Raw genomic sequence first — 25,945 nt, 5'->3', positions numbered from 1 at the left:
GGTCACACAGGTGCCCTTTAGCACACCTATTTAAATACTGGAACCTAGTGTAATGGCTGCCAAGAGGATCTGAGGAGGTGAGTAGCCATCTTTGAAACCAGGCAATTAGCTGCTGCCCCAGTTCTCAGGGGGCAGGTGTCGGCTGCCATTAGTCGGGTTGGGGGGGGCGTTACCCCTTGGCTGGGCAGTGGGGGGGGGGGTGTCACCCCTTAGCTGGGCAGTGAGGGGCTCAGCTACTGTGGGTCTAACATGTTACCCCTCCCCTCAGATAGTATATCCCCATAACGGGGACAACTTCATCTGCTGCCGATTTGTCGCACTGCACATCCCCAGGATAGACCCCTGTCCGTGGTTATATCGTGAAGGTAATTTTAACTCCCTCTGGCCATGGCGGCCTCTGGTTGCAGAGCTGAAGGCTATTGCTAATAGGGAATTGACCTTGTTAGTTACATGAGCCATCCCAGCTCCCAGGTGTGCCCCTGCGTTTGGCTGCAAACTGCCTGAAAGCGTAGTGTTTGTTTGCTACAGCCTTTCGACTGCTGTGGCCTGCAATAAGGCAATGGGAGGCTGTAATTAGGCCTACTACCAGTCGGAAGGAGGGGAACAGGTGCTCGCTCCCTCTGCTGTTCTCTGTGTTAGTGTGGCTTTCAGGTAATGATTGTTCCTGCCTTGAGAGTCTGCTACTGGGAGCTACCAGAAGGAGAGAGAGAGGAGGAGCGACTCGAATGTTACTGCAGTTCCTGGAGGCTGTGTGTCTGCTGCTGCCTCTACTGCTTCTGTGACCTGGAGTGAGGCAAGGGGAGGATTGGCTGGCTTAATACTGGTTTGAAGAAGCAGAAGAGGTGCTCTCTCACTCCTCTGCTGGGCTCGCTGTTAGTGTGGCTTTCAGGTAATGATTGTTCCTACCTTGCGAGTTTGCTGCTGGGAGCTGCCAGAGGAGGACTGACCCAACTGCTGTTGCGACCATTTGGAAGCTGTGTCTGCTTGCTACTGCCTCTTTTGCTTCTGTTGTCTGGAGTGAGGAAAGGGAGAGAGTGAGATTCAACCACTGCCAGTGCTGACGAAGGAGAAGGGTGGCTGCTGATTCAACTGAGCAGCATGCTGGAGCCACCATCTCTTTTATTTCTGTGGCCTGGACTGGGTGGAGTTGGTGACCAGAAGCTGGTACGACAGGAGTGGAGGGGTGGCACTCGATTTGATTGAACACATTTTTGAACGTATGAGGACTTGCCCTTGCAGCTTGTTGTGTTTTTAATTGTACTATGTTCAATGTTTCATGTTTCAAAGTGTGCTGGGCAGCACGGTGGTTCAGTGGTTAGCACGGCTGCCGCACAGCGCCGAGGACCCGGGTTTGATCCCGGCCCCGAGTCACTGTCCGTGTGGAGTTTGCACATTCTCCCCAGGCTAAATTGCCCCTTAATTGGAAAAAAGAATTGGGTACTCTAAATTTATGGGAGGAAAAAAATGTTTGGAAGTGTGTGCTTGCTATTGACTCCATTACTTCTCTGGGCTGGACAAAGGATTAGGTGGAGTTGGTGACCGGACACGGGTACTACAGAAGGTGAAAGGAGGAGGGGGGGGAGGAGGAGGGGGGGAGGAGGAGGGGGGGAGGAGGAGGAGGGGGGAGGAGGAAGAGGGGGAGGAGGAGGAGGAGGAGGAGGGGGGAGGAGGAGGAGGAGGGGGGAGGAGGAGGAGGAGAGGGGAGGAGGAGGAGGAGGGGGAGGAGGAGGAGGAGGGGGGAGGAGGAGGAGGAGGGGGGGAGGAGGAGGAGGAGGGGGGGAGGAGGAGGAGGGGGAGGAGGAGGGGGGGAGGAGGAGGGGGAGGAGGAGGGGGGAGGAGGAGGGGGAGGAGGGGGGGAGGAGGAGGGGAGGAGGAGGGGGAGGAGGAGGGGAGGAGGGGGAGGGGGGAGGAGGAGGAGGAGGAGGAGGGGGGAGGAGGAGGAGGGGGGAGGGGGGAGGAGGAGGAGGAGGAGGAGGAGGGGGGGGAGGAGGAGGAGGAGGGGGGAGGGGGAGGAGGAGGAGGAGGAGGGGGGAGGAGGAGGAGGAGGAGGGGGGAGGAGGAGGGGGGAGGGGGGAGGAGGAGGAGGAGGGGGAGGAGGAGGAGGAGGGGGAGGAGGAGGGGGGAGGAGGAGGAGGAGGAGGAGGAGGAGGAGGAGGAGGAGGGAGGAGGAGGAGGAGGGGGAGGAGGAGGGGGGAGGAGGAGGGGGGAGGAGGAGGAGGGGGGAGGAGGAGGAGGAGGGGGGAGGAGGAGGGGAGGAGGGGGGGGAAGAGAGAGGCGGGGGGAGGGAGAGGAGGGGGGGAAGAGAGAGGCGGGGGGAGGGAGAGGAGGGGGGGAAGAGAGAGGCGGGGGGAGGGAGAGGAGGGGGGAGGAGGGGGGGAGGAGGGGGGAGGAGGAGGGGGGAGGAGGAGGAGGGGGGGAGGAGGAGGGGGGAGAGGGGGGGAGAGGGGGGGAAGAGAGAGGCGGGGGGAGGGAGAGGAGGGGGAGGAGGGGGAGGAGGGGGGAGGAGGAGGGGGGAGGGGGGAGGGGGAGGGGGGAGGAGGAGGAGGGGGGAGGGGGGAGGAGGGGGGAGGGGGGGAGGAGGGGGAGGAGGGGGAGGGGGAGGAGGAGGGGGAGGAGAGGGGGGGAGGAGAGGAGGGGAGGGGGGAGGTGAGGAGGGGGAGGGGGGAGGAGGAGGGGGGAGGAGGGAGGAGGGAGGAGGGAGGAGGGGGGAGGAGGAGGGTGAGGAGGGGGGTGAGGAGGGGGGGGAGGAGGGGGGGAGGAGGGGGAGGAGGAGGGGGAGGAGGGGGGAGGAGGGGAGGGGGGGAGGAGAGGGGGGAGGAGGGGGGAGGAGGGGGGAGGAGGGGGGAGGAGGGGGGAGGAGGGGGGGAGGAGGGGGGGAGGAGGGGGGGAGGAGGGGGGAGGAGGGGGAGGAGGGGAGGAGGGGGGAGGAGGGGAGGAGGGGGGCAGAGGGGGGAGGGGGGAGGAGAGGAGGGGGGGGCAGAGGGGGGAGGGGGATGGGGAGGAGGAGGAGGGGGGAGGAGGAGGAAGGGGGGGAGGAGGGAGGAGGGGGGGAGGAGGAGGAGGGGGGGAGGAGGAGGAGGGGGGGAGGGGGAGGAGGAGGAGGAGGGGGAGGAGGAGGAGGGGGGAGGAGGGGGAGGAGGAGGGGGGAGGGGGAGGAGGAGGGGAGGGGGAGGAGGGGGAGGAGGAGGGGGGAGGGGGAGGAGGGGGAGGAGGGGAGGAGGAGGGGGGAGGGGGAGGAGGGGGGAGGAGGGGGGAGGAGGAGGGGGGGAGGGGGGAGGAGGAGGGGGGAGGGGGGAGGAGGAGGGGGAGGAGAGGGGGGGAGGAGAGGAGGGGGAGGGGGGAGGAGGAGGGGGGAGGAGGGAGGAGGGAGGAGGGAGGAGGGGGGAGGAGGAGGGTGAGGAGGGGGGTGAGGAGGGGGGGAGGAGGGGGGGAGGAGGGGGAGGAGGAGGGGGAGGAGGGGGGGAGGAGGGGAGGGGAGGAGGGGGAGGAGGGGGGAGGAGGGGAGGAGGGGGGGAGGAGGGGGGGAGGAGGGGGGAGGAGGGGAGGAGGGGGAGGAGGGGAGGAGGGGGCAGAGGGGGGAGGGGGAGGAGAGGAGGGGGGCAGAGGGGGAGGGGGGGGAGGGGGAGGAGGAGGAGGGGGGAGGAGGAGGAAGGGGGGAGGAGGAGGAGGAGGGGGGAGGAGGAGGAGGGGGGGAGGAGGAGGAGGGGGGGAGGGGGAGGAGGAGGAGGAGGGGGAGGAGGAGGAGGGGGGAGGAGGGGGGAGGAGGAGGGGGGAGGGGGAGGTGGAGGGGGAGGGGGAGGAGGGGGAGGAGGAGGGGGGAGGGGGAGGAGGGGGAGGAGGGAGGAGGAGGGGGGAGGGGGAGGAGGGGGGAGGAGGGGGGGAGGAGGAGGGGGGGAGGGGGGAGGGGGGAGGAGGAGGGGGAGGGGGGAGGAGGGGGGGAGGGGGGGAGGAGGGGGGAGGGGGGGAAGGAGGAGGGGTGGAGGAGGGGGGGAGGAGGGGAAGGAGGGGGGGGAAGGAGGGGGGGGGGAAGGAGGGGGGGGGAAGGAGGAGGGGGGAGGAGGGGGAGGAGGGGGGAGGAGAGAGGAGGGGGGAGGGGAGGGGGGAGAGGAGGGGGGGGGCTCTCTCACTCTTCCACCATGCTCTGTGTCATTGTGACTTTTCTGGTGTATTGTTCTACTCGCCCTTGAGCGACTTTCCACCGATGTGCATCTACTGCTGAAGCTTTGTGTGGGAGGGGAGTGAGAGGCATGCTGTTGTCAGCAGGGGAGATTAAGGAGAGCTGGTGACCATCTTAGCTGCCCTGTAGGGTGGTTCTGAGCCGGCCTCTAACGCTCCCTCCTCCCAGACAGTGCCCATAAGGCCCTGGAAGTCGCCGTGGGACAGAGGGGTGGCTGGAGTGAGCTCCAGAGGCCCATGCCTCATCTGGCTCTGCCAGCCCTGGCAGCTCCCCATTGTCTACACCATGGTGTCGACGCCCTCAACGATGCCACTCTCTGACCGGGCCACACTCTGGAATGCCTTGGCAATGCCCACCTGAGACTGGGACATGTTCCGCAGCTCCTCGGCATGCCCATCTGGGATGGGACATGCTCCGCAGTGCCTCGACAAGATCCACCTGTGTCAGGGACACATCCCCCAGAGACTGGGACATGCAGTTGAGGGGTTCAACCATGACCGTCACTGACTGAGCAACGTCTTAGACACCGCCATTCATGGTGCTGAGCTCGTGCTCCAGGCTTTCCACTGCGGTAGCTGCTCTAAATGTTATCCTCGGTGCCACGCATTGCCGGTGCCACCTCCAGCATCCATAGCCACTGGGACTCCTCCAATTGGCTATGGTCCCGCTGGAGTGTCGCTAACATCCCCTACTGAATCTCATAGCCACACCCTAGCATCTGCATCAGCTCCGGGATAACCTTGTCCAGAGGCTCAGTATCTGCCGGTGAATTCAGCTGGATCCTGGGATGCAGCAGACGTCTGACTGCTGTCCCCCTGGAAGTTCCTGCCTCTGCCTGATGGACATCAGCAACTGTACAGTGCTCACCAGATTGTGCCCCAGGTGTGTGTTGTTCAATTTCGCTCACTCTGAGTAATGCTATGGACGAGGCATTTTCAGAACCCCAAAATGTATCATGGAGTTCAACCAACCTCTCCCTTTAATGTATTTGTTGCTTTTCCTAGCACGCGGCTTTTTCCCTAGGTGTGGGATTACAATTATGGGCACGTGGGTTTTTAAACACAAAACACTGTTTATTCCATGAACTCAACTTAACATCTTGAATAAACATTGGATCTCTTAACACCCCTTACTTCAAAGATAACTCAGAAAATATTGCAACAGTAAATAATGCCTTAAAATGTTCCTTCAAACTTGCAAGAGACTTAACACCTTTAAACAAAATCACATCAGGTTAAAAGCTTCACTATTATAAGTTTAAATCACCCAAATGATCCAGAAATGGTCTTTTATGGCAGAGATCCAGTTCACTGCAAAACACAGACACACACAAGCTCTTTTTCAAACTGCAAAACTAAACTGAAACCTCAAAATGGCTGACCTGAGCTCAGCCCCACCCACTCTCTGACATCACTGTTTTCTTAAAGGTACATTGCTTAAACATCCATGTCTTTAAGGTACTCTCACATGACACTAACATGACTCTAGAAGTAGATTTCTGCAGTGCGATTAACTGCTGAATATTTGAGAGATATTTAAACATGACGGAAACAAGGGGATCTGGAAGTTCTCCTTTGACTATTTGGTGTAAGGCATTTTTAATTCCTTGAACCATATAGTTAGCCTTAATGAGATCATTAGTGGTTTAAATTTGAAGCACCAAAGGGAGTCAGTGGTCAGAATTGTCATTATAGTGACATAGATTGTAGATTTGAAGTGGTCTCCCTTAACCACCAGGAGAAGATTCCTAATGCTTGTACCACCGAAGAGGTGGCCTTTTCACTGTCCCCTCATCAGTCTCCGTCTTTTATGGGCAAATCATGATACCAAATATGTTTGATGGAATTCTCCGCGGCGCGATCCTCCGGTCCGCTGGCAGCGCACCGACACCTGCGGGGTTGCCGACGGAAACCCCATTGGCCGGCTGTGGGATCAGAGAATCCCGCTGCTGGTGGGGCCACGCTGGAAAACGTGCTGGCAGACTGGAGGTTGTATTTGTTTTCTCTGATACGGGGGTAACAAAGTTTGTCAGTGTCATTTCTCATTATGACCCTAAAGATGGTGGATTCTTTCTGAATCTACCCTGTCTAATCCTGTTTGAATTTTATAAGTTTCTATGAGATTACCCCCTCACTCTTCTAAATTCCAATCAATATAACCCTAACCATTTAGTTTCTCCTCATATGACAGTCCTGCCATCCCAGGAACCAGCCCGGTAATCCGACTCTGCACTCCCTCCATAGCAAGAACATCCTTTCTCAGTTAAGGACACCATAACTGCACACAATTCTCCAGATGTGGCCTCTCCAATGCCCTGTACAAGTGTAGTGAAACATTCCTATTCCTGTATTTAAATCTTCTCGCTATGAAGGCCAATATACCATTTGCCTCTTTACTGCCTGCTGTACGTGCGCACTTACTTTCAGCGACTGGTGCATGAGGACACCAAGGTCTCACTGAGTATCCATCTCTATCAATTTACACCCATTGAAATCATAATCTGCCTTTATATTTTTGCGACCAAAATGGATAACCTCATATTTATCCATGTTATACTGCATTTGCCATACATAATGCCCATTCACTCAGCCTGCCCAGATCCCACTGAAGCACCTCTGCCTCCTCCTTACAGCTCATCCTCCCACCCAACTTTGTATCATCTGCATTTGTGGAGATAATACATTTAGTTCCTTCATCCAAATCATTAATATATAATGTGAACAGTTGGGGTCCCAGCACAGATCCCTGCAGTACCCCAATAGTCACTACCTGCCAATCAGAAAAAGACCCATTTATTCCAACATTTTGCTTCCTGTCTGCTAACCAGCTTTCTATTCATCTCAAGACACTACCTGTAATCCCATGCACTTTAACTTTACACAGTAATCTGCTATGTGAGACCTTGTGGAAAGCCTTCTGAAAGTCTAAATGAACCACATCCCACCGGGTCTCCCTGGTCAACTCTACTGGTTACATCATCAAAGAATTCCAGTAGATTTGTCAAACATGATTTCCCTTTCATAAATCCATGCTGCCTTTGTCTGATTACACCACTGGTTTCCAAATGCTGTGCTATGAAATCCTTGATAATGAACTCTAGCAACTTCCCTACTACTGACATTAGGCTCACTGGTCTATTGTTCCCTGTTTTCTCACTATCCCCCTTTTTGAACAGTGGGGTTATATTAGCTACCCTCCAATCTGAAGGAACCATTCCAGGGTCCAAAGAATTTTGAGAATGACTGCCAATGGATCTACTATTTCTAGGGCTACTTCATTAAGTACTCTGGGTTGAAGATTATCAGGCCCTGGAGATTAGTCCGCCTTCAATCCCATTAATTTCCATAAAACCATTTCTCTACTAATGCTAAATTCCTTCAGTTCCTCACTAAAACTTGTGCTTCTCAGAACATCTGGTACATTATTCATGCCTTCCTTTGTGAAGACAGAAGCAAAGTGCGAATTTAGTTCCTCAGCCATTTCCTTGTTGCCCGTTATGAATTCCCCCGTTTCTGACTGTCAGGGACCTACATTCATTTTTATCAATTTTTCTCTACATATTTATAGAAACTTTTACAGTCAGTTATTATGTTCCCCGCTAGCTGACTTTCATATTGTATTTTCCTCTTCATTTGCCTTTGCTGAATTTTAAACTGTTCCCAGTCCTCAGGTCTATAGCTTTTTCTTGCTGACTTGTATGTCTCTTCTTTGAATCTAATACTATCTCTAATTTCCCTTTTAAGCCATGGTTTGGCCCTATTCTCATTTTTACTCTTGCGCCAAATAGGAATAAACAAATTTTAGAATTTACCCATTCATTCCTTGAAAGTCTGCCATTGCCTGTCCACTGTCCTTCCTTTCAGCAATGTTTCCCAGTCCGTCATTGCCAACTCATGCCTCAAACTATCATAGTTACCTTTATTTGAGATTCAGGACCCTCGTCTTAAAATCAAATACCTCACTATCCACCATGATAAAGAATTCGATCATATTATGGTCACTCATCCCAAAGGCTTCTCTCACAACTAGAATGCCAATTCATCCTTTCTCATTGCACAACACCCAGTCCAAGATCGACTGTTCCCTTGTTAGTTCCTCAACGTATTGGTCCAGAAAACTATCCAAAATCCTTTGACACATACATCTCTGATTTCCTGTCTAATGCTATTCTCAGCATTACCACTGCAGTTTGGTGTTCTGTGTACCACCCCCATAAATGATTTTTGTTACATGGTGTTTCTTAACTCAACCCGTACAGATTTCACATCATCTGTGCGAATATCTTTCCTCAATATTGTATCAATAATTCCTTCAATCAACAATGCAACTCCACCACCTTTCACTTTCTGTCTGTCTTTCCTAAAAACTGAAAAGCCCTCAATGTTTAGTTTCCATCCTTGGTCACCTTGGAGCCATGTCTCCGTAATCCCAATTTTATCATATCCCTTTTAACGTTCCTTGACCGGTCCCTACTAATTTTTACAGCATTGTTATTTGATACTGGTCCCTGCTTTCTTTGCCTATCACTTTTCTTATTATCCTTGCTATGTTTTTCTCTTGTTCTTGATCCCCCCTGCACTGAATCCTTCCATAGGTTCCCACCCCCTGCCATATTAGTTTAAACCCACCCCAACTGCCCTAGCAAGTACCACCCACCCCCTGCCCCTCCCCCAGGACATCAGTCCCGGTCCTGCCCAGGTGTAACCTGTCCAATGTTTACAGGTCCCACCTCCCCCCGAACCAGTCCCAATTCCCCAGAAATCTGAAACCCTTCCGCTCACACCATCTCTTCAGCCACGTATTAATTTGATATGTCCTGCTACTTTTACTCTGGCTAGCACGTGGCACTGGTAGTAATCCTGAGATCACTACCTTTGAGGTCCAACCTCTCATCTTTCTTCCTAACTCCCTATATTCTGCTTTCAGGACTTCATCCCTTTATTTACCTATGTCGTTTGTACCAATGTGTACCACGCCCACTGGCTGTTTACCCTCCTCCTCCAGAATGTCCTGCAGATGCTCGGAGACATCCTTGACCCTAGCACCAGGGAGGCAACATACCATCCTGGAGTCTCGTTTGTGGCCACAGAAACACCTACCTATTCCCCTTACAATTGAATCCCCTTTAACAATTGCATTCCCACACTTTTTACTCCTCTCTTCTGCAGCAGAACCAACCATGGTGCAATGAGTTTGGCCTTTGCTGCTTTCCCCTGAGAGGTCATTCTCCTTAACAGTATCCAAAACGGTATATTGTTTTGCAGGGGAATGGCCACAGGAGATTCCTGCACTCTCTTCCTCTGCTGGTATCACCCATTCCCTTCCTGCCTTGTGGAGTGTGAGCCTGTGGTGTGACCACCTCTCTATACATGCTATCCATGATACTCTCCGTCGGGCGGATGCTCCACAGTGTCCCCTGGCCACTCCATCTCTGAAATTTTGGCTTCCAGGAGCTGCAGCTGGAGACATTTCCTGCACATATGGTGGTCCTGGGAGCTGGAAACGTTCCTGGTCTCCCACATGGAGCAAGAAGAGCAGACCACGGCTTGGAGTTCTGCTGACACGTCTTTCCCTTTAAATAAAATGTATCCTTTTAATATCAAATAATATTAACTAGTATAAAGTAATATTAATTAGGGCCCTTCTTCTCTGCTCCTTGTGATTATAGAATATATAAATATACTCACCCAATCAGCTCTTTTGATTTCCTGGCTCCACTTTCAGATTTACTTCTCCTTTATCCTCCGAGCTTGGATCCTTAACTGTTTACAGTTATTTAAGTACGAAGTCTTACAACACCAGGTTAAAGTCCAACAGGTTTGTTTCGATGTCACTAGCTTTCGGAGCGCTGCTCCTTCCTCAGGTGAATGAAGAGGTCTGTTCCAGAAACACATATATAGACAAATTCAAAGATGCCAAACAATGCTTGGAATGATTTAATCACCTACTAATGCTCGCATTCCAAGCATTGTTTGGCATCTTTGAATTTGTCTATATATGTGTTTCTGGAACAGACCTCTTCATTCACCTGAGGAAGGAGCAGCGCTCCGAAAGCTAGTGACATCGAAACAAACCTGTTGGACTTTAACCTGGTGTTGTAAGACTTCGTACTGTGCTCACCCCAGTCCAACGCCGGCATCTCCACATCACAGTTATTTAAGTTTCAGCTGTTTAGACAGTCCCTAATATCAGTTACACATCAACAAATCAGCTTACCGCTGTCCTGCGAATCACTGTTGATTTATTTCTTCAAACCCAGCGTGCTGCTTGTACAGCAAAAAGACTGCCCCTCGCAGGTCTGGTACTATCTGCTGCCTGGAGGTGAGTGAGGGCCCCGAGCCTTGTGTTCCCTTTTCCCTCCTCTCCCAGTAGAGTGTGCCTCAGGTCCAGTGCTCTCTCCCATACCTGAAGGTGAGTGAGTCTGAAGGTGAGTGAATATGGAACAGTAAATCAGAGAGTGCTGTGGTCATTGCGAGTGCTGAACAGAAGGCACTGGGGACAACTAGGTAAACGCGGTACAGCAATTTATCACCACCAAGACGTATTGGGTTTTTTGCGCATAAGGTTTGTTACCCACGGAAAGGGTAAATGGTCCAATATAATCAATTTGCCATTTTACCATTGGCTTATCTGATTTGGCAGGTCGAATCAATGGTGGTCTTGTGACTGCTCCTTTCTTATGGAGAAGACACTCTTTGCAATTTGCAGCAATAGATCACAATCAATTAATATATATGACCACCAGTAGTGCATTCCTAATTCTGCACATGTTGCTCAGCACCTCCATGGAGATGACCTGGACCTTGATGAGCTTCCCTTATTAGCTCCACATATAGTACATAGAACATACAGTGCAGAAGAAGGCCATTCGGCCCATCAAGACTGCACCGACCCACTTACCCACTTCCACCCTATTCCTGTAACCCAATAACCCCTCCTAACCTTTTTGGTCACTCAGGGCAATTTATCATGGCCAATCCACCTAACCTGCACGTCTTTGGACTGTGGGAGGAAACCGGAGCATCCGGAGGAAACACACGCACACACAGGGAGAACGTGCAGACTCTGCACAGACAGTGCTATCCATTTATGCTACCGCGCTGCCCCAAACCCCATTTCGTTTTAGGAGGGATATCCAGGCAGGCTTTCTTTACTAGGGTCTAGCAGTATTTGTAACTTCAACTTGATTTTCTGCTATTTGTTGTCTTGTTATGACATTGACCCCAGCCTCCTTAACCACAGTTAGGTCCATCGCGACAGCTTGTTTTGCCTCCCCGTCTGCAAAGTTATTCGCGAAGCTGTGCTATTTGCCCTTGGTTTGTCCTTGGATATGTAATACCTATATGTTTGGCTGTTCTGTCCTCAATACAGCTGCTGTCTGCCATATGGTCCTGATTAATCATCTTAATTCTATGTGTCTTCTGTTTAGTTCTTTCCCATATAAGATCACTCTCATATGCATTTCCTGCATATGCTGAGTTTGTACATATGAGTATTGTATTTTCAGAGCCTACCCCTTGCATAGCTTCTGCATACTGGGCAGTATGGGGTCCCAAAGGAATTGCTATGGTTTGTTTGTGGATATATCTGGACTCCTGAAATTGTCCTTTCACTGGTCGTATCCCTGTAGAGGATTTCATTAATCCATCTGGTTAGAGTATTTTCATTGAAGATCCATCAGAATACCAGACTTGTTTGTAGTCTGTGAGATTGTTTGGGTGGGAGGGAATATTGTCTCTTTGTTCTTCGGGGAATGCTCCATTTGAGGAAGAGATTCCAAATCAAACTGTTCAGAGTCAACTTCCCACTCTACTGTAGGGTCTTGAAGGAATGTGAGCCATTTACCATGTCTAATAGCTGCTGCTTTTCTTTCAATCTCTGGCAATCTGCTCAAATAAAGTTAAGTAATCTTTATTGTCACAAGTAGGCTTACATTAACACTGCAATGAAGTTACTGTGAAAAGTCATTCGTCACCACATTCCGGCGCCTGTTCGGGTACACAGAGGGGGAATTCAGAATGTCCAAATTACCTAACAACACGTATTTCGGGACTTGTGGGAGGAAACCGGAGTACCCGGAGGAAACCCTGAACAGGCACCGGAATGTGGCGACTAGGGGCTTTGCACAGTAACTTCATTGAAGCCTACTTGTGACAATAAGCGATTTTCATTTCATTTCATTTTCATTTTCATTTTCATTTTCATGGGGAGAACGTGCAGACTAACACAGACAGTGACCCAAGCCGGGAATCGAACCTGAGACTCTGGAGCTGTGAAGCAACAGTGCTACCAACTGTGCTACCGTGCTGCCACTTTTAGAAGTGCGACAAGAAATCTATTGGAATTGGGGTTTGGCCCTAGTCCGGTAGTAATAGCTTTGTTGAGAGCCCGATAGTAATAGCTTCGTTGAGAATTTGGAGGCAGTTTCGACAGCACTTCAGGCTGGGCATAGAGTCAAGGGAAATGCCGATTCAGGGGAACCATAGATTTGAGCCAGGGAAGTGAGTTGGAAATTTTAGGAGATGGAGGAGAAAGGAATTAGGACACTAAAAGATTTGTTTCTTGGGGGTCGTTTTGCAGGATTGAAGGAGCTGCGAGCGAAGAATGGGCTGGAGCGGGGGGAATATATATCAATACTTGTAGGTTCGAGACTTTGCCAGAAAGGAGATACAGAGCTTCCCAGCAGAGCCAGCTTCCACGTTGCTGGAGGAGGTGCTGACGACAGAGGGACTGGAGATGGGGGTAGTATAGATGGTTTACGGGGCTATTTTGGAGGAGGAGAAGGTGCCATTAGAAGGGATCAAGGCAAAGTGGGAGGAAGAGTTGGGAGAGGGTATGGAGGAGGGGTTCTGTTGTGAGGTGCTCCGGAGGATGAACGCCTCCATCTTGTGTTCGAGGTTGGGGCTGATACAGCTGAAGGTTGTGTATAGAGCGCACCTTACAAGAGCGAGGATGAGCCGGTTCATTGAGGGGGTAGAAGGTGTGTGTGAACGTTGCGGGGGGGCGCAAACCACGTTCATATGTATTGGTCCTGCCCAAAGCTGGAGGATTACTGGAAGGAGGTTTTTAGGGTAATCTCTAAAGTCGTGCATGTGAAACTGGACCCGGGCTCTCGGGAGGCCATATTCGGGGTGTTGGACCAGCCGGGGTTGGAAACGGGCGCAGAGGCAGGTGTTGTATACTTCGCCTCGTTGATCGCCCGAAGGCGGATCCTGTTGGGGTGGAGATCAACCTGTCACCCTGTGCTCTGGCGTGGCGGGGGGAACCTGCTGGAATTCTTGACGTTTGAAAAGGTCAAATTTAAACTGAGGGGAAGGATGGAGGGGTTCTACAATTCATGGGCATTATTCATTATGCACTTTCGAGAAATGGATCACATCGAACATTAGGGGGGACTGTATGTGTTAATGGTGACTATGGGTGATTCCAGATTCCTTTTTGTCATTTGTTTATGTTAACATGCGGGCTAATGTCTGGAGTTTGATGGGAGGATGGGATTGTTGTTATTGATATGGGGATTGACATTACATTCGTTACTGATTATTGTTTATTGTTGGGTGTAAATTTGAGAGAAAATGTGAAAAATAAAAAATATTTTTTTAAAACAGAATTGGAGTTTGGCCCTGTAAAGGGCATATTTTAATTAGTATTTGTGAGACAAAAGTCAGTTTTCGTTCAACAGCATGCATCGCTGTTCAATAATGGTAAAATTGTAAGAATAATATCCAATAGGAATAATTTCATCTTTATTGTATGCTACGGCTATTCCTGCTCTTGTTCCAATTCTCATCTTAAGAACAAGCTGTGACTGACTTTTTCTGGTGTTTAAATCTATGACCTTTTGTATGTTGTCCATTAGTTTCCCCAAGGGATTTATAGTCCTCATTGGTGAAAATTTTAGATGTACATCGGTCATAGAGATGTTTAGCTAATGCAGAATAATTAGGGAGGAATGCCTTACCATAATTTAGTAACACTAAAATTGATTGGAGTTCTTTAAGTTTTGTGAACAGTTGCGACTTTTTCTCTAAACTCATCTGTCTGACCTTTCGGGGTTTGGGGGAAAACTATCCTTGATTACTATAGTATCTGGAATTAGGGATTCTATTTATAGGAAGCTGCTGTCTCAGTGGTGGTTGTCAAGGGGGTCCTCCTGAGAATAATTGTCCGTCTCTTCAGGTAGACTTTTTTTTCTATGAGTCCATAATCTTTCCCTTTCTCAAAAAAAATATTTTGTTGATGCTGGCATAAAGATCATTGCAAAGCTTGATTAACTTTTGCTTGGTTGAGATGTCTTATTAATTAGAAAGAGTTTGTAGTCTAGTGCTTGCTTCAAAAGATCTCTGTGCAGGATACTCTATCGGAAGGAAGAGATCGTGTTACAGCAACAACAGCTGTCAAGATTGTTTATCCCGAAGCTCAACTGACAAACACAGTCTCTAGATTCTGAAAGTTATTGACTGCAGCGCAAGCTGCAAACCCTTTGAGGGACTTCTGCATTTGCTACTTCATGTATTTCTTGGGCTACTCCATATATATATATTTTTTAAAATATATTTTATTGAAAATTTTTCAATCACAATTTTTCCCCCTTACACATCAAACATAAGAGAGAAAAAAAAAAATTAACAGTACATGTAACATAATAACCACAGTCTAATAACAAGTAACTAACCAACGTGGTAAACTAATCAATTAACATAAAATAAAACTTCCCCCCCACCCCCTGGGTTGCTGCTGCTGGTCATCTATCTTCCCTCTAACGTTCCCCTAGGTAGTCGAGGAATGGCTGCCACCGCCTGGTGAGCCCTTGAGCCGATCCTCTCAGCGCAAATTTCATCTGCTCCAGTTTTATGAACCCCGCCATATCGTTTACCCAGGCCTCCAGTCCGGGGGGTTTCGCTTCCTTCCACATGAGTAAAATCCTACGCCGGGCTACTAGGGACGCAAAGGCCACAACATCGGCCTCTTTTGCCTCCTGCACTCCCGGCTCATCCGCAACTCCAAATAAAGCTAACCCCCAGCCTGGTTTGACCCGGACCTTCACCACCTTCAAAATCACTCCCGTCGCTCCCCTCCAATACCCCTCCAGTGCCGGGCATGACCAAAACATATGTGTGTGGTTTGCCGGGATTCCGCCGCACCTCCCACACTTGTCCTCCACTCCGAAGAACCTGCTCAACCTTTCTCCCGTTATGTGTGCTCTATGTAGCACCTTAAATTGAATCAGGCTAAGCCTGGCGCACGAGGAAGAGGAATTTACCCTGCTTAGGGCATAAGCCCACATACCCTCCTCTATCTCCTCCCCGAGCTCTTCTTCCCATTTTCCTTTCGGTTCGTCCACCAGCTCCTCCCCCTCTTCTCTCATCTCTCGGTATATCTCTGACACCTTGCCCTCCCCGACCCACACCCCTGAGAGCATTCTATCCTGGATCCCCTGTGTCGGGAGCAATGGAAATTCCCTCACCTGTTGTTGTCTTGTGAACGCCCTCACCTGCATATCCCTAAAAAAGTTTCCCCAGGGCAGCTTATACTTTTCCTCCAACGCTCCCAAGCTCGCAAACGTCCCGTCTATAAATAAATCTCCCACCCTCCTAATTCCCAACTGGTGCCAGCTCTGGAATCCTCCATCCATCCTCCCTGGGGCAAACCTATGGTTGTTCCTGATTGGGGACCCCACCAGGGCTCCCAGCACACCTCTCTGTCGCCTCCATTGTCCCCAGATATTTAATGTTGCCGCCACCACTGGGTTCGCGGTAAATTTTTTTGGTGAGAGCGGTAGCGGCGCCGTCACCAGCGCCTCTAGATTCGTCCCTTTACAGGACTTTCTCTCCAGTCTTTTCCACGCTGCTCCCTCTCCCTCTATCATCCATTTACGGATCATCACCACATTTGCGGCCCAGTAGTAGTCGCCCAAATTCGGCAGCGCCAGTCCTCCTCTGTCTCTACTACGTTGTAAGAACCCCCTCCTTACCCTCGGGACTTTCCCTGCCCACACGAAGCTCGTGATGCTCCTGTCTATTTTTTTAAAGAAGGCCTTAGTAATTAGTATAGGGAGACATTGGAATACAAATAGGAACCTCGGGAGGACCATCATCTTAATTGCCTGCACTCTGCCCGCCAATGACAGTGGCTGCATGTCCCACCTCTTGAAGTCCTCTTCCATTAGTTCTACCAATCGTGTCAGATTAAGTCTGTGCAAGGTTCCCCAGCTCCTGGCGATCTGAATCCCCAGGTATCGGAAGTTTCTTTCCACTTTCCTTAGAGGCAGGCCTTCTATCCCTCTACTCTGGTCCCCAGGGTGTATCACGAAAAGTTCACTCTTCCCCATGTTAAGCCTATATCCCGAGAAATCTCCGAACTCCCTCAATATCTGCATGACCTCTGTCATCCCCCCCACTGGGTCCGTCACATACAACAGTAGGTCATCCGCGTAGAGCGACACTCGGTGTTCTTCTCCCCCTCTAATCACCCCTCTCCATTTCCTGGAGTCTCTCAGCGCCATGGCCAGTGGTTCAATTGCCAACGCGAACAGCAATGGAGATAGCGGGCATCCCTGTCTTGTTCCCCTGTATAGTCGGAAATACTCCGATCTTTGCCGACCCGTAACCACACTTGCCGTTGGGGCCCCATAAAGGAGTTTGACCCAGCTAATAAACCCGTTCCCGAACCCGAACCTCCTTAGCACCTCCCATAGGTACTCCCACTCCACCCTGTCAAATGCCTTCTCTGCATCCATTGCCGCCACTATCTCTGCCTCCCCCTCTACTGGGGGCATCATTATCACCCCTAATAGCCGTCGCACGTTGACATTTAGTTGTCTCCCCTTTACGAACCCTTTCTGGTTTAGGAGGCATGGTTAGTAAGTTTGCAGATGACACCAAGATTGGTGGCACAGTGGATAGTGAAGAAGGTTATCTACGATTGCAACGGGATCTTGATCAATTAAGCCAGTGGGCCGACGAATGGCAGATGGAGTTTAATTTAGATAAATGTGAGGTGATGCATTTTGGCAGATCGAATCAGGCCAGGACCTACTCAGTTAATGGTATGGCGTTGGGGAGAGTTATAGAACAAAGAGATCTAGGAGTACAGGTTCCTAGCTCCTTGAAGGTGGAGTCGCAGGTGGACAGGGTGGTGAAGAAGGCATTCGGCATGCTTGGTTTCATTGGTCAGAACATTGAATACAGGAGTTGGGACGTCTTGTTGAAGTTGTACAAGACACTGGTACGGCCACACTTGGAATACTGTGTGCAGTTCTGGTCACCCTATTATAGGAAGGATATTATTAAACTGGAAAGAGTGCAGAAAAGATTTACTAGGATGTTGCCGGGACTTGATGGTTTGAGTTATAAGGAGAGGCTGGATAGACTGGGACTTTTTTCCTTGGAGCGTAGGAGGCTTAGGGGTGATCTTATAGAGGTCTATAAAATAATGAGGGGCATAGATAAGGTAGATAGTCAACATCTTTTCCCAAAGGTAGGGGAGTCTAAAACTAGAGGGCATAGGTTTAAGGTGAGAGGGGAGAGATTCAGAAGGGCCCAGAGGGGCAATTTCTTCACTCAGAGGGTAGTGAGTGTCTGGAATGGGCTGCCAGAGGTAGTAGTAGAGGCGGGTACAATTGTGTCTTTTAAAAAACATTTAGATAGTTACATGGGTAAGATGGGTATAGAGGGTTATGGGCCAAGTGCGGGCAACTGGGACTAGCTTAATGGTAAAAACTGGGCGGCATGGACTGGTTGGGCCGAAGGGCCTGTTTCCATGCTGTAAACTTCTATGATTCTATGATTCTATGGTCTTCGTGCACCACCCCCGGGACACAGTCCTCTATCCTCGATGCCAGCACCGTTGCTAGCAATTTGGCGTCCACATTTAATAGTGAAATAGGCCTATAGGACCCGCACTGCAGCGGATCTTTATCCCGCTTCAAAATTAGCGATATCGTCGCCTCCGACATTGTCGGGGGTAGAGTCCCTCCTTCTCTGGCCTCGTTAAAATTCCTCACCAACAGCGGGGCCAGCAGGTCCACATATTTTCTATAAAATTCCACCGGGAACCCATCTGGTCTTCCACTTGGACCTCCCCATCGTCATTGGCCTCCAGGTACCTCTCGATACATCCCCGCACTCTTCCACAGACTCCCTCATCCGCCAACAATCCCACATCTAATCGCCAGAGTGCTCGCTGCTCCCTCTCCTCTCCTAGTTCCAGGTCCACCCAATGTGGGGCATGATCGGAAATAGCTATGGCTGAATACTCAGCTTCTTCCACCCTCGAGATCAACGACCTTCCCAAAACAAAAAAATCTATCCGGGAGTACACTTTATGAACATGGGAGAAGAAGGAGAACTCCCTGGTCCTCGGTCTAAGAAATCGCCATGGATCCACTCCCCCCATTTGGTCCATAAACCCCTTAAGCACCTTGGCCGCTGCCGGCCTTCTTCCGGTCTTAGATCTGGATCTATCTAACCCTGGGTCCAGCACGGTGTTGAAGTCTCCTCCCAATATCAAGTTTCCTACCTCCGGGTCCGGTATATGTCCCAGCATCCGCCTCATAAATCCCGCATCGTCCCAATTCGGGGCATATACGTTAACCAACACAACCTCCATTCCCTCCAGCCTGCCACTCACCATTACATATCTGCCTCCACTATCTGCTACAATGCTCCTTGCTTCGAATGCTACCCGTTTCCCCACCAGTATGGCCACCCCTCTATTCTTTGCATCTAGCCCTGAATGGAACACCTGTCCCACTCATCCTTTCCTTAACCTAACTTGGTCCGCCACCTTCAGGTGCGTCTCCTGGAGCATAGCCACGTCTGCCCTCAGTCCTTTCAAGTGCGCGAGCACTCGGGCCCTTTTAATCGGTCCATTTAGGCCTCTCACGTTCCACGTGATCAGCCTCACTAGGGGGCTACCTGCCCCCTTCCCGTGTCGACTAGCCATCACCTTCTCTAGGCCAGTCCCACGTCCCGATTCCGCGCTCCCACTCGTTCCCCAGGTGTCGCATTCCAGCCCCGACCACCCTTTCTTTAGTCAGTTCCTCTTTGATTTCTGCAGCAGCAACCCAGTTATCCTCCCCCCCCCCCCCCCCCCCCCCCGCTAGATCCCCCTCTAGCGTGATTGCTCCCCCCATATTACTTCCGCAAGTCAGCTGACTTCAACTGACCCCGGCTTCTCCTGCTCACTCCTTGACCCCCCAGTGTGGGGAACTCCCATCTACCTTGCGCCTATCTTCCCGCCATTATCTTTCTGGCGCAGGAACATCTCTGTAGCTGACCCGCCTCTTGTGGCGCAGCTCCCTTTCCCACCCCACTCCCATTCCTCATCATCCGCCTATGTCCCTTCTTTCCCCCCCCACCGGCGCCCACATTTCTTAGTGTCTCCCCCCTTCCTCATTTACTTCGCTATATACATCGACAGTAACATTTCCCTGTAATATCAGTCCCTCAGTTCCGATCCAATTTCTCATCTTTAATAAAGGTCCATGCTTCTTCCGCTGTTTCAAAGTAGTGATGTCTCTCCTGGTACGTGACCCATAGTCGTGCCGGCTGCAGCATCCCGAACTTCACCTTCTTCTTGTGTAACACCTCCTTGGCTCGATTAAAACTCGCCCTCCTTCTCGCCACCTCCGCACTCCAATCCTGGTACACCCGTAACACTGCATTCTCCCATCTACTACTCCATACCTTTTTGGCCCATCTCAGAACCACTTCTCTATCATTAAAGCGGTGAAATCGCACGATTGTCGCCCTAGGTGGTTCTCCCGCTTTTGGTCTCCTCGCCGGGACCCGATGAGCCCCCTCCACTTCTAAGGGGCCCGAAGGGGCCTCAGCTCCCATCAGCGAGCTTAGCATCGTGCTCACGTAAGCCCCGCAGTCCGCTCCTTCCACTCCCTCAGGGAGACCCAGAATCCGAAGGTTCTTCCTTCGTGCTCTGTTTTCTAGGGCCTCAATCCTTTCAATGCACTTTTTGTGGAGCGCCTTGTGCGTCTGTGTTTTGACCGCCAGGCCCAGGATCTCGTCCTCGTTATCCGTCACCTTCTGCTCCACCACGCGGAGCTCAGCTCCTGGGTCCTTTGTGCCTCCTTAAGCCCCTCAATTGCCTGTAGCATCGGGGTCAGCACCTCCTTTAGTAGCTCCACACACCGTCTTAAAAATTCGTCTTGATCGGGCCCCCATGTCGCCTGGGCTTTCTCCGCCGCCATCTTGTTTCTTTTTCCTTTCTGTCCCTATCTTCGAGGATTCCTCGCGCTGCAGCCGCCGCCGCCGATATTTTCCTCTTTCGTTGGTGGGGGATTCCCTGTTAACTCACCCCACACCGGGTTTCATCGCGCGAAAATTTCCCGTTGGGGCTCTTAAAAGAGCCCGAAGGTCCGTTGGAGCTGGAGCCGCCGAAACGTGCGGCTTAGCTGGTCATCGCCGCAACCGGAAGTCTACTCCATATATTTTACCTGCATTTTGTTTATATCCATGTTTACAGGTTCAAACACGTTCTATTCGTTTTTTTCCCTTCTTATCTTGTTTTAAATATTTTTGAGGTAACCCTCACATCCCACAGCGTTGGACGCCAACTGTCGCCGGATTAGGAATTCCTAGACCCAAATGATTAATCTTACAAGTCTATTTCTGACTAAGCCAGCAGAAGAGGGAAAACTCTCTACAATACACTGAATCAGCTCTGACTGAGGGAGATTACCGGTTCAGTTCTTACACAGTTACCTCCTAATAGAAGATTGAGTATGACACCCATTTACCTCTGTTTGGTTACGGATTCTTTGTCATATAAGACTTCCTAAATGAGTGTCTAGGATCTAAACTTTAGTAAAATACAGTTTACTTTTTAGTGGAATTTTATTCCATAAACATTCTAGATGACAAAGATACAGAGTTTAAAAATAGGAATCTTCACAGTCCTTTGTTATCTGCTAACAGATTTGTTTTCATTAAGAGAGAGGTATATTTAAACATGGAAATCCAAAAGTTCTCTATTTCAAAACATTTCTCAATAGAGTAATAAAAACATACAAAGTTTCAAAATACTTTATTTCGATGAGATGGGCTATTAGAACATAACTTTGACTGCACCCTTTGCTGAAGAGGGATGAGTGCTGGCTCTGTCAAATCTGTCTCTTTTTATACATATTTTTAGTTTGAGTGTCAAACGTTTTAAATATATAGTCAGACAGAAAGCTACTATGCAAATGGCTCTGTTTTGTTTATTTCTTGTGTGCCAAGATTTTAAATATATAGTTGATCAGAAAGTTACTATTACAAGTAGCGCTATCTCATGTGTCAAAATGTTACATAGTTAGAAGGTCGCTTAATTAGTTTTATTTGTTATCTTTGATATAGCCTTCTTCATTTGTCAGTGAGGTAATTAAAAGGGATTTATGCTCTGTCAAACCAAGGATCTTTTGGCCAAAACACTTCCAATTATTCTAAGGGTGGTATACATGTCTTTCTTTCCCACTGTGTCTAAAAGGCATGTCTGCTACAATGATTTTAGTCTACTTGGGTTTGGTATACTGTGTATTAATTTTAAACCTCCATCCTTACAAAAACTTTATTTTAAACTGAATACATGGTCAGTGAGATAATCATCACATCCCCCTCTTGATAGACTTAAATTCCTTTAAATTACTGAGTTCTTACTCAAGCCCGTCCTCTCGCCTACTAACATTGACTCCTCCTCCCCTACCAAAGAAGAGTCCTTAGTCAGAAGGAGCAGCATATCGTGCATTTGTTTGGCAGGCTATCGTGTTATCCATTCACAATTCTCTTTTAATATTGGAAGATAATCACCTTTGACGACATCTCCTCATTCATTGATGATTCCATAGATTTGATCCTTCAAACATTGTTGATCTACAAGTGGTAATGTTTCTAATTTCTGTAGAAAAGATGATAATGTTTGTTTTCCTGTCCACTGTAGGAATCTCATTTGTGTGGTTCTAGTCAAAGCATTTTTTGTTCTGTTTTTCATGGTGGTTGCAGCAGTGACTGTGTTTTGCATGAGACCTAAGCCTAGTTGTAGAGCTGATTTAGATTCCCAAGTTGTTTTTCTTTCTCAGGATTTAGTTCAGTCTCTATTTCCTTTTTAGTTTGGTTCATCTCTTTTTGCATTAAGCCCATTAGATAATTACAAATGATCCTAAACTTACTCAAATTGTTAAGGGTTAATCTAATCGGTCTTAGTTCCGTTTCTTATCTCCCATAGAGAGAGAAATCGCAGGAATCCTGTTCCCGCTATTCACAGGAGCTTATCCACAAGCCTCGAGATTCTTCTTCATTTTGTTTGCGTAAAGATGTGGAACCATTGTGACTAGACTCAATTTTCCATTTTTATTTCTTCAGATATATATTTTAATTTTTTGGACTGTCTGTAGGGGTTACTGATGAGATTCCCATGTAGTTACATTCCTAGTCTAGGTGTTGGGTTGGTTTAAGAGGGTTGGAAGGTCATGGGTCTCCAAATGTCAGGTGTTCCCACATCGAGTTATCCGGATACTGAGGTAGAATAGATTTGGCCTGTACTCCCTTCTGATATGCATATGGTTGGATTTGGAGGATAAAACACAACCATTTTCTTTACAGGAAAATCAGTGTCATGAGTGTCATACTGTGTATATTGTGTTAATTCTGGGCTGTGATATTCTCGAACATAAGTCCATTCAGGTTGGCTGAGGGATTTCCCTTTTCAGCCTTTAGCCAAGCTCCAGTGCTTCCTGGTTGTACTTGATGGTCACCCACTACTAACCCCCATAGGTTAGCCAGATTGTCTGAATTCCATGTAGTACTCAGGAGAATCCAAGGATTAACTTTATCCTTTTCTTGGGGAATGGATCCTGCTGCCGGCGGGGATGCGCCACGCTGGGAAAGTGGGCTGGCGGGATGGAGAATCCTTGGTCTTCCCAAGAGGATATACAATATTGTTACATTTAACAGCAAGCAAGTAAAGAATTTCATGATCATTACTTAACATATAATTTTCATGTTTGTACGCTGAGGTTTGATGTATCCTGATCTTAGTTCAGCCTTTAAAGCTTTGTATCTTTGTAATGCAATTCTTCCTCCATAAGTGAGGACAAAAATGTTTGTTCATAAAATCCATATTTAAGGTTTTAGTAATAGATTGTTTCAATCCCTTGAGAGGGTTAAGATTTCCAGGTCTCCTTTAATTAAACAAACCGTTGGAATAATGACTGTTCTGGTTCCTCATTGTTAATGGGAATGGGTCGTCGGTTAAGTGCTGTTGGTTCCAATAATGTTGGGCTTCTTGATAACTGGATGATGGCAGAATGGAAGGGGTTCCGATTGCTTTTGAACACTTTGTCTGTCGATGTCCCTGAACAAAATCTTGCCGGAGGTGAGATTGGTTGATACATTAGGTCCTTTCTAGCTGGGCAAATACAATATAATGTGGGTAAATGTGAGGTTATTCACTTGATGGCAAAAACAGGAAGGCAAATTATTATCTTGAATGGCGGCAGTTAAGAAAAAGGGGAAGTGCAACGAGACCTGGGTGTCATGGTGGAACAGTCGCTGAAGATTGGCATGCAGGTACAGCAGGTGTTGAGGAAGGCTAATGGCCTGCAGCCCTTCATAGTGAGAGGCTTTGAGTACAGAAGAAGGGATGTCCTGCTGCAGTTATACAGTGCCTTGGTGAGGCCACACCTTGAGCATTGTGTGCAGTTTTGGTCTCCTAGTTTGAGGAAGACCATTCCTACTATTGAGGATGTCCAGCGAAGGTTCAGCAGACTAATTCCCTGGATGGCAGGACTGACATATGAATAAAGATCAACTGGGCTTGTACTCATTGGAGTTTAGAAGAATGAGGGGGAATCTCATAGAAACATATAAAATCCTGATGGGACCGGACAGGCGGGAAGAATGTTCCTGATGTTGGGGACATCCAGAACTAGAGGTCACAGCTTAAGAATAAGGGGTAAATCAATCAAGACTGAGGTGAAGAAGAACTTCTTCTCTCAGAGGGTTGTGAATTAGTGGAATTCTCTACCACAGAAAGCTGTTGGGGCAAGTTCATTGAATATATTGAAGAGGGAGCTGGACATGGCCCCTGCGGCTAAAGGGATCAAGGGGTATGGAGAGAAAGCGTGAGTGAGGATACTGAATTTGCATGATCAGCCATGATCATATTGAATGGTGGTGCAGGCTCGAGGGGCTGAATGGCCTACTCCTGCACCTATTTTCTATGTTTAATGGGCAATATGCAAAGAGTGGAGATGAACGGGTGCTGGCAGGCTGTAAGAAGTGGAGTGTTGCAAAGCCCAGTACTATTTAGCCAAAGACACCATTTATGAATGATATAAAGTTGGGTTGTGAGGAGGACACAAGGAGATTGCAAAGACATGTGGACTGGTTAGGTGAATGGGCAAGAAGACGGCAGAGTTAATGTGGGAGAATATTTATTTTGGTTGTGAGGATAGAAACGCTGAATTTTGTTTTAAAGGGATGACATTTGTAAATGTTGATATTCAGAGGTACATGGATGGATTTGCACAGAGGTACATGGATGTATTTGTACAGAGGTACATGGATGTATTTGCACAGAGGTACATGGATGTATTTGTACAGAGGTACATGGATGTATTTGTACAGAGGTACATGGATGTATTTGCACAGAGGTCCATGGATGTATTTGCACAGAGGTACATGGATGTATTTGTACAGAGGTACATGGATGTATTTGCACAGAGGTACATGAATGTATTTGCACAGAGGTACATGGATGTATTTGCACATGGTTACATGGATGTATTTTCACAGAGGTACATGGATCTATTTGCACAGGGGTACATGGATGTATTTGCACAGAGGTACATGGATGTATTTGCACAGAGGTACATGGATGTATTTGCACAGAGGTACATGGATGTATTTGCACAGAGGTACATGGATGTATTTGCACAGAGGTACATGGATGTATTTGCACAGAGGTACATGGATGTATTTGCACAGAGGTACATGGATCTATTTGCACAGAGGTACACACAAATTTAGAGGAGGGTACAGCTAGAAGACAAATAGCACGTTGCCTTTCATAGCCCTGGGGATTGGTGTACAAGGATCAAAAGTCTTGCAGCAATTGTATATGCTAAAACTCACATGATTTGCGGTAGCCCCACTACCAGTTCATTAGTGCCCATTTTAACTAAATAAAAGACAGGTCCAGAAGTTTCCATATGAACACAGTTAATGCTTAAAGTTATGATTAGGACATGCCTTTACTGTGCATGACACTACCCTGGAGAATTGCAGATGCTCCAACATTCAGGACATTCATGACTGATTGAAAATACACTAATTTGGTCTCCACAGCCTCGTGCAGCAGATTCACCACCCTCTGGCTGAAGAAATACCTCCTCATCTCAGTTTTAAAGATCAGCCCTTCAGTCTGAGGCTGTGGCCTCTGGTTCCAGTTTTTCCTGCAAGTGGAAACATCCTCTCCGCGTCCACTCTATTCAGGCCCCTCAGTATCCTGTAAGTTTCAATGAGATCCTCCCTCATCCTTATAAACTCCAACTAGTACTGACCCAGAGTCCTCAACCGTTCCTCGTATGACAAGCTCTTCATTCCAGGGATCATTCTTGTGAACTTCTTCTGGACCCTTTCCAAGGCCAACACAGCCTTCCTTAGATACGGGACCCAAAACTGCTCACAATACTCCGAATGGGGTCTGACCAGAGCCCTATGCTGCCTAAGAAGTATATCCCTGCTCTTGTATTCTAGGCCTCTCGACATGAAT

The 25,945-nt window shown here is 49.0% G+C and overlaps 1 protein-coding gene across 2 annotated transcripts in view; it reads left to right on the top strand.

The window, feature by feature from the left end:
- Nucleotides 1–10,369: 10,369 nt before the first annotated feature.
- The window catches only part of LOC140427812 (omega-amidase NIT2-like), a 65,707-nt gene continuing 50,131 nt past the window's right edge, over nt 10,370–25,945 (top strand). The window contains exon 1 of one of the 2 annotated variants that reach the window (XM_072513491.1): nt 10,370–10,498. The gene's annotated coding sequence lies outside the window, so the exon portion shown is untranslated. The remainder of the gene's footprint in view (nt 10,499–25,945) is intronic. The other variant, XM_072513490.1, reaches the window with a different exon arrangement.

This window comes from Scyliorhinus torazame, chromosome 8, assembly GCF_047496885.1.
Source record: "Scyliorhinus torazame isolate Kashiwa2021f chromosome 8, sScyTor2.1, whole genome shotgun sequence".
Lineage (NCBI taxonomy): Eukaryota > Metazoa > Chordata > Chondrichthyes > Carcharhiniformes > Scyliorhinidae > Scyliorhinus > Scyliorhinus torazame.
The sequence above is the reverse complement of the archived record's forward strand: the minus strand, read 5'-3'. Positions and strand labels throughout refer to the sequence as shown.